The sequence below is a fragment of the Papio anubis genome, chromosome 14 (genome assembly GCF_008728515.1).
Source record: "Papio anubis isolate 15944 chromosome 14, Panubis1.0, whole genome shotgun sequence".
NCBI lineage: Eukaryota > Metazoa > Chordata > Mammalia > Primates > Cercopithecidae > Papio > Papio anubis.
The window spans coordinates 6486899-6494640 of record NC_044989.1 but is presented as its reverse complement, the minus strand read 5'-3'; the positions used below and the strand labels follow the sequence as shown (position 1 = coordinate 6494640).

The 7742-nt window shown below is 43.9% G+C and overlaps 1 long non-coding RNA gene across 1 annotated transcript; it reads left to right on the top strand.

Moving 5' to 3' along the window:
• Window positions 1–2603: 2603 nt before the first annotated feature.
• On the top strand, window positions 2604–7742 carry LOC110741008. Its single transcript, XR_002516490.2, has 2 exons — window positions 2604–4547; window positions 7464–7742. It is a non-coding gene; the product is annotated as an uncharacterized LOC110741008 (long non-coding RNA).

The window sequence follows — 7742 nt, the reverse complement described above, 5'->3', positions numbered from 1 at the left end:
TAAAATGTATAGCACTGTTTGTCACTGGAAGATTGAAAAGTGAATTATGAAAGGGTAGACATGTGCTCCAGGACTTCTCAACAAGGACCCATTTTCATCCTTCCCTTTGAGAAGCCCATTCTGGCTAATGCACTGGGTTTTGAGTATGAACAGGCATGCAGTCACCTGTGGAGGTGGCACCTGGAGCAAATTAGTCCAACAAGGTGGTCACCTCTGCCCCAGGGTTTCCTTCTGTGATGGATGGAGTTGGGGCAAAGAAGAATTTGACTTGGATATTTCTCTTATCTCAGAATAACAAAAAGGCATGACTCAATTTTACCCCAGGTAAACGAATGTATAATCTCTTCCGTCTGTGCAGCCCCTGACTGTTCCCGAGGCTGCTCTCCTTCGTTTCTAACTCATGGGCAACGAGCACTGGCGTGGAAATCAGCTTTGGGTTCCAGCCTCAATTCAAATGGCTCATTTTGTCACCTTGGAGGTGTCATTTACAGAAAGGGAAACTAATACTTTTGAGAACATACTATGTGTTGGCCAGGCTTTTACATCCATTCCTCACCCCACATGTATTAATCAACCTCCACTGTATGTCAGACACTGAGCTAAGTACTGGCCACACAGAGGTTAGTTAAACAGAAATTGAGTCCTCAATATTCATTAAATACCCCTGGGAGTGGTGGTGTTTACCTCCATCAGACAATTAGGAAGACTGAGGCATGACAGGGTATCCAAGTCACACAGGAACATGGTAGTCTAGAGATTTATGAATATACTCATGTCTCGGAGGCAAAGCCTTAAGTTTTCCTCACTTGTAAAAATATGATGATTGGATTGGAGTGCTTGTAATGACCTTCCTATCTCTAGAATTCTATGACACATTTTTAAAATTTCCATGCCACAACCTCATGTAATGGCTAGGTCAGTTGGTTATCCTTTTAACACCTGGATTCTCAGAAACTGTAGTTGTATATAAATTGTGCTGTTCTCTTTCTATTATATAATATATCATTGGCAGGCTAAAACATAATGGCATCACACTTTCCATGTGATTAACCTTTTGAAAATAAGTTGAGGACAGATCTCACCCCGTCATGAAAGAAAAATGGAAGGCTTTTTTTTTTTTTTTTTTATCTTAAAGGATGGTCTTTAGGGATTGAGCAAAGGAATTTAAAAGGTGGGAATCACAGACCTCCTAATATGTAAGTGAAGTAGAATTGTTTTTGTCTTGGGTATAATTTTGAAATGCTGATAAGACCAACTAGGGAAAATGCAGCTAACTAGTGGAAGGTCTTTAAGCAAATCATTGCATATCTCCACATGCCATTATGGTGAGTTGGCCGAGTAAAATAATGTGAGGCTCTCTGACGGCTTGGGAACCACACCCAATGAGGATCTGGACTGCAGACTTGTTTGGCTTGATTAGAGTCAAAACTAATCATAAACTGCTGAGTACACATGTCTTTAGGAGGAGCATGCACTCTTCTGTGCCCTGTATAGTTTTTCTCCTCTCTTTTGCCATATATCTAGCAGCCTTACCCATGCCCAGACCCTGGAGATTCATCTGTGAGTACCACCTACTCATGTCGTGGGAGATCTCCTGGGTCATGGCGGCTCCAGGTTGGGTGCCAAAGAGAGCAGCTGAAGAGTGGGAAGAGAACACAGGGGCTTCACACAAGGCACTCTGGCTCTCGCTGACTCGTCACCTGGTTCCATTGAGTTAATCCTCTGAACCTTGGTTCTATCTGAAAAACTGATCAATAGCCTTGCAGGATGTTGTGAGAATTAGAAATAAGAAATAATGAGAAAAGCCCTAACCTATGACCAACCTGTAGCTCCTGTTCTTTAAAGGACAGCTGCCATTATGTCTTAGTTCATTGTGGCTGCTATAATAATTTAAAAAACACCCAGAAACTGGGTAACTTAAACAAAGACGTTTATTTCTCACAGTCCCGGAGACTGGGAAATCCAAGGTGAAGGCAGATTTGGTGTCTGGTGAGGACTCGCTTCCTCATAGATGGTGCCTTCTTGCTGTGTCCTGCCGTGGTGGAGGGGGTAACCAAACTTCCCGAAGCTTCTTTTATGAGGATATTAATCCCATTCATGAGGGCCCACCCTCATGACTGAATCACCTCCCAAAGGCACCTCTTCATACCATCACCTTGGGGGTTAGGATGTTAACATATGATTTTGAGGTGGGGCACAAACATTTAGGCCATAGTACGTGACCGTGTTCTTCTGTTCATTTTGCATGCCTTGCACAGGTACAAGTACTTACCACTGTGCTTGGTTCAGGAACTACAAAGAAACAAAACTGTTATTTTATTTTCAGGAAGTGATATGATTTGACTCTGTGTCCCCAACCACATCTCATCTGGATTTATAATCCTCACATGCTGAGGGAGGGAGGTGATTGGATCATGGGGAAAGTTTCCCCATGCTGTTCTCATGATAGTGAGTTCTCATGAGATCTAATGCTTTTATAAGTGTTTGGAAGTTCCTCCTTCACTCTTCTATCTCCTGCTGCCATGTGAGGAAGGTGCCTGCTTCCCCTCGCCTTCTGCCATGATTGTAAGTTTCTTGAGGCCTCCCCAGCCATGTGGAACTGTGAATCAATTAAACCTCTTTCCTTTATAAATTACTCAGTCTTGGGTATTTCTTTATGGCAGTGTGGAAAAAGACTAATATAGGAAGCATGTCTTTTAGTGGTTCATCTCCTTGTATTGGTAAATGTGAACAGAAGGGGTTGACTACAGGATATCTCTGATCCTGTCCACATTCTCAGCTCTGTGATTTTTCAAGGGAAGTGCTGCTTCTCCCAGTAATGAAGAGGCATCTTGGTTCACACCCTGTCCCTTGTGTGGACAGCATATGCATAATTAGCTCATTTTCTTCTAAGACTCTTTGTTTAAGAGGGTTTGGTAGGTTTGCTAACTCAGTTGCTTGTTTATAACTCTTGTCATACAGTCAATTACAGAAGTCTTTGAATGTTACTGAAAATGTGTTTGGCTTAATCAGTTCCGACAGTGGTGGGGACAGATTGAGAATCCATGTGCCCTGTAAAGAAGCTCTCAATGGACTGGGCTCAGGATGGATCTCTTTGCATTATCAGGGTGACTGTGCTGAGCAATTTCACCTCTCCACAAACCACTCTTATCACCTCTACCCGCAAGTTAAGCAGAATTGGCATTTAGAAATTTTAGGAGCCCAGAAAACTTCCTCTAAACTTTAACAGTAGCAGCAACCACCATCACCACCACCAAATAATGCGGCCAAGAGCAGAGGATCACAGCAGGTGCTGGAGTCAGATTTCCAGGTTCAAATACCAGTGACACCACCTACTAGGCATGTGACTTGGGCAAATGACTTAACTCCTCTATGCCTCAGTTTCTTTATCTCTAAAACAGCATCAGAGAAAGGATAATAGAACACAGCTCAGGGTGGGGAAGCGCTTACGTGAGAATACGTGTGAGGCACTCCTCCAGCACCTGGCACATGGTAAGCATTCAGTGAAGTGGGGGAGTCACATTCACTCCCTTGTACCAGGCACAGAGATCATTTCTCTACAGAGATTAGTGCTAACATGGGAGCTAACAAGTACTGAGAGTTTATGTCATGCCAGGATTTCCTCTAAGTGCTTGTGGAAGTCAATTTTAGGTGTCAACTTGGCTGGGTTAAGGAATTCCTAGAACCCTGGTAATGCGTTGTTTGTAGGTATGTCTGTGAGGTGTTTCCAGAGGAGATTAACTTGTGAGTCTGAGTGGTCTAGGTGGGGATCACGGAATCGACTGGGGCCCTGAAGAGAACAAAAACAGAGAAGAGGTGAATGTGTCCATCTAACAGTGGGAGCTGCGATACACATTTCCTTGGGCAACAAATTCAGACTCCCGGTCTTGGGACTCCAGGACTTACATCAGTGGCACACACTGAGAGTGGTCTCACACTGAGAGTTATACCGTCAGCTTCTCTGGTCCTGAGCCTTGGTTCTTAGACTAAGCCACAACACCAGCACCCAAAGTCTCCAGGTTGCAGATAGCCTGCCCTGGGACTTCTCAGCCCTCAAAATTGTGTGAGCCAATTGTCCTAGTAAATCCTCTCTCATATATCTCTCTATATCCTATTGCTTCTGTTTCTGTGGAGAATCCTGATTAACACAGTGCTCTACCCATATTAACTCATTTTAATCTTCAGAAAAATTCAATACATTAAAAACATGCTTTTATTTCATAGAAGAGAAATCTGAGGACTAGCAGAGTCTGGACATGAGCCCCAGGTTTATCTTACTACAAAGCGAATGCCTAAGATCACTGCTTTGAGAGTAGCTACTGCTTGTCATTCTGCCCTGGGCCAGTGACCTCATAAAGGAAGCTTGGCTGTTCTTCCGGAAGCTGGGAAGCTGGGGTACTGGAGACCGAGAGAGGAAAAGAACACCTTTGTAATCTTTGACAACAGAGAGACTAAAGCAGAGTTTTCTGATTCTGTATTTTGACAAATGTGTAAAATGCCCAGAATGTGTAAGCTGCTAAATGAACACTCTGGCCCTGGATATGGAGGTGAGAAAGATGTCTTCTCCCCTTCTCCAGCACCAGCATTCTTTCTGAAGTGACTGTTCTTCCTCCTCCTCCTCCTCCTCCTCCTTCTTATTATTTTCTCCCTTCTTGTAAATCCACTTCAATGTCTACTCTACCATTTACCTTTTTCAGACAGCATGCTTAATAAGAATGCGAATGTTCTAGAATGTCACTACTCCAAAGTGTAGCTCCACAGACTGGTAGTGTTGGCCTCCCCTGGTAACTTATCAGAAACATGGAATCTTAGGCCCCTCCCCAGTCCTCTGAATCACAACCTGCATTTTAACAAGATCTCTGGGTAATCTGTGTGCACATTAAAGATGGAAAAGGGATGGGCTAGAAGGAATATGAACTTTGGCATCTGAAAGAAACAGACTTGAATCCTAGCTCCTCCATTGATTATCTGTGTTGCCTTGGAAAAATTACATAACCTTTCTGACATGGTTTTCTAATCTATAAATTGAACTTCATAATATCTTGTAAATTGTTTTAAGAATTGGTGAAAATAAGGTTACTACATTTAATCCTCTGTACCTGGTACAGTGTGAAATGTTTAATATCTATATTCTTTCTCGTTTCAACCTCACAACAAAGCGATTAAGCATATGCTGACTGTATCTCTTGATGCAAATGAAAAAGTTCAGTTTACCAGCGGAAAGTACCATGCTCAGGGTTGCAAGTCGGTGAGTGACGAAATCAGCACTTGTCAGAGCTTTGGTTCCCCCAAAGAGTGGAGGGGATTACTATTATAATAATTCCATCCAGACTGGACAGATGTCTTGGTATTCACTTTTTTATTTCTTTAATCTCCGTGTGTCTTTCCAGTACCATTCAAATTATTTCACATTCGTTATTTCATTCACCCGGTGTCATGCAAGGTACAGAATGTCATTACTTAGTGTCTATAAAGCAATATCCTTTCTAATGAGTGAAACATGCTTTCCCAAAGCCCACTGGGTTGTGAGCAATATGGCTGTCAGAGATCAAATCAGTTGAACATCTGATAGTGGCCTCCAAGGGTGTGGTTCTTCCTCTGATAAAATTACCTCCTTCCTCTCCTCCAGGGCAATTGGAGGGGAACTTACTTTGCTCCTCTGAGATCTGACCCCTTCCAAACCCGGCTAAAGCCAGGGCTACTTCTTTGCCCAGCCAGGTGTCTGTAAGGTGGCAAGATGTTTTTTTCTCTTTTAGGGCTGTGTCTGAAAAAGACTGTCTCAAGGGAGTCCTAAATGGAGCCTTCTCCTGGCCACATTACATCTCACTCTGGCCCACTTGGCCCCGTTTGAGAAGCTTGTGAGAGAGCATCATGACCATTCCTCTCAGCAGCATCCGAGAGGGATCCTGCTCAGAGGATACTAACTTGGTTTTGTTTGTAATTTTATTACAAGGAGTTTTGTCAATGTTTCTAGACCGAGAATGTTTTAAGAATGATTAGGATTAATCAGGTTATAAATCCTTGCCAGGAGTCATGAACAGCATCATCTCATAGTCTCTCTTTAAGGAATAAAAGTGACCCAGACAGACGTTCTGCTAAGGCAGTGCTGAGTGTGTTATGGGTATGGAAATTCTTTGGGTCTGCATGGAGCCATTGATGAATTAGGAGCAGTCAGAGGAGGCTTTCGAAAGAACAGGACCTCTGCTGCAAGATCAGAAAGAGGCCTCACTAGATTCTTACAAAAAGAACATAATGAGGCCGGGATGGTGGCTCACATCTGTAATCCCAGCACTTTGGGAGGCTGAGGCTGGTGGATCACGGGTCAGGAGATCGAGACCATCCTGGCTAACACGGTGAAACCCCATCTCTACTAAAAATACAAAAAGAAATTAGCTGGGCGTGCTGGCGGGCACCTGTAGTACCAGCTACTCCAGAGACTGAGGCAAGAGAATGGCGTGAACCGGGGAGGCGGAGCTTGCAACCAGCGGAGATGGAGCCACTGCACTCCAGCCTGGGAGACAGAGTGAGACTCCATCTCAAAGAAAAAAAAAAAAAAAAAGAAAGATAAAAAACATACTGAAATGAGATGTGACCTCACACTTTAATCTTGATTTCCAAAGGGAGCTCATCTCCCCAAGTCCTTCTCCCTGTCTCTGTGAAGTCCTCTGCACAATGACCACCAGCAGCTGACAAAGATGAACAATGCCTGAATGCTTCATCTAGTGTGCTCCTAAGGGATGCAAAAGGAATAGAGGAAGGGGCTGAGGACTGGAGATTGATTTTGACATTGAAATGTGATAGCTGCTATGGGATACATGTGTCCGGCCCTGGGGATAGCCCTCCTATGCAGAGCACCTTGTTTTAACTCACATATGTTTTTCTGTGCTCTCTCAAACTGGTTCTGTAGTTGAGGCTTTTTTTTTTTTTTTTTAATTGTTTTTTTCCCAGACAGAGTCTCGCTCTGTCTCCCAGGCACAAACTGCCAGGACAGAGGAGGAAGCAAAACTTTTGTGTCCTCATTCCCATTCTTTGGCAAAAAGAGCAGAATTTCTAGAAGGGGAATCAGTTTTTTTTGCCAGGCCCTGGTCTTCAGCTAATGTCTGTTCCATTGGGTTACAGTAGAATCATACGGGAAATCATTCACGGGGCCTTGCTCATCTGACTGCTCCGGGAAGGTGAAGTTCCAGGGGTCATCCTCAGACAGACCCATCACGCTGGGTCCGGGAGGGCTTCAGTCTCCTCTGCTGCTTGTGTACAGGATCCAGAGCTCCTGCCAATATAGTGACAAGTCCTGGTCACCTGCCTCAGCCTCCCTTCTCTCATGGTGTGTGATGCTTTGGGGTGTCCATGTTCTTTCCTGCTAGAGACCTTTGTCAGGGTCCCCTCTTCTATCAAATGCTTCTAATAACATCCAACTGGAAAATGGAAAGATCAGAGTCTGTCTCCATCCTTTATATCCTCAGGCTCCTTCACTCACTTGGAATTGCATCGGCTCCTGGGAGGCCAGCTGTGCAGATTCAAGGAGCACTGTGCAGGGAGCATTCCTGTGTGCTGGCGGATTCCTAGTGCCCCACCCCAGGACAAGGCCCATCGGTTCAAATAAAAACAATTTTCAAGAGATTTTCTGGAATTATGAAGACCTGATAAAGATTACATGCTGTCATCAGAGAGTTTCTTGCAGAAAAAGAAGGACCCATTTTTCAGTCAACAAGCTACACAAACCAATAAAAGTGTTCAATGAA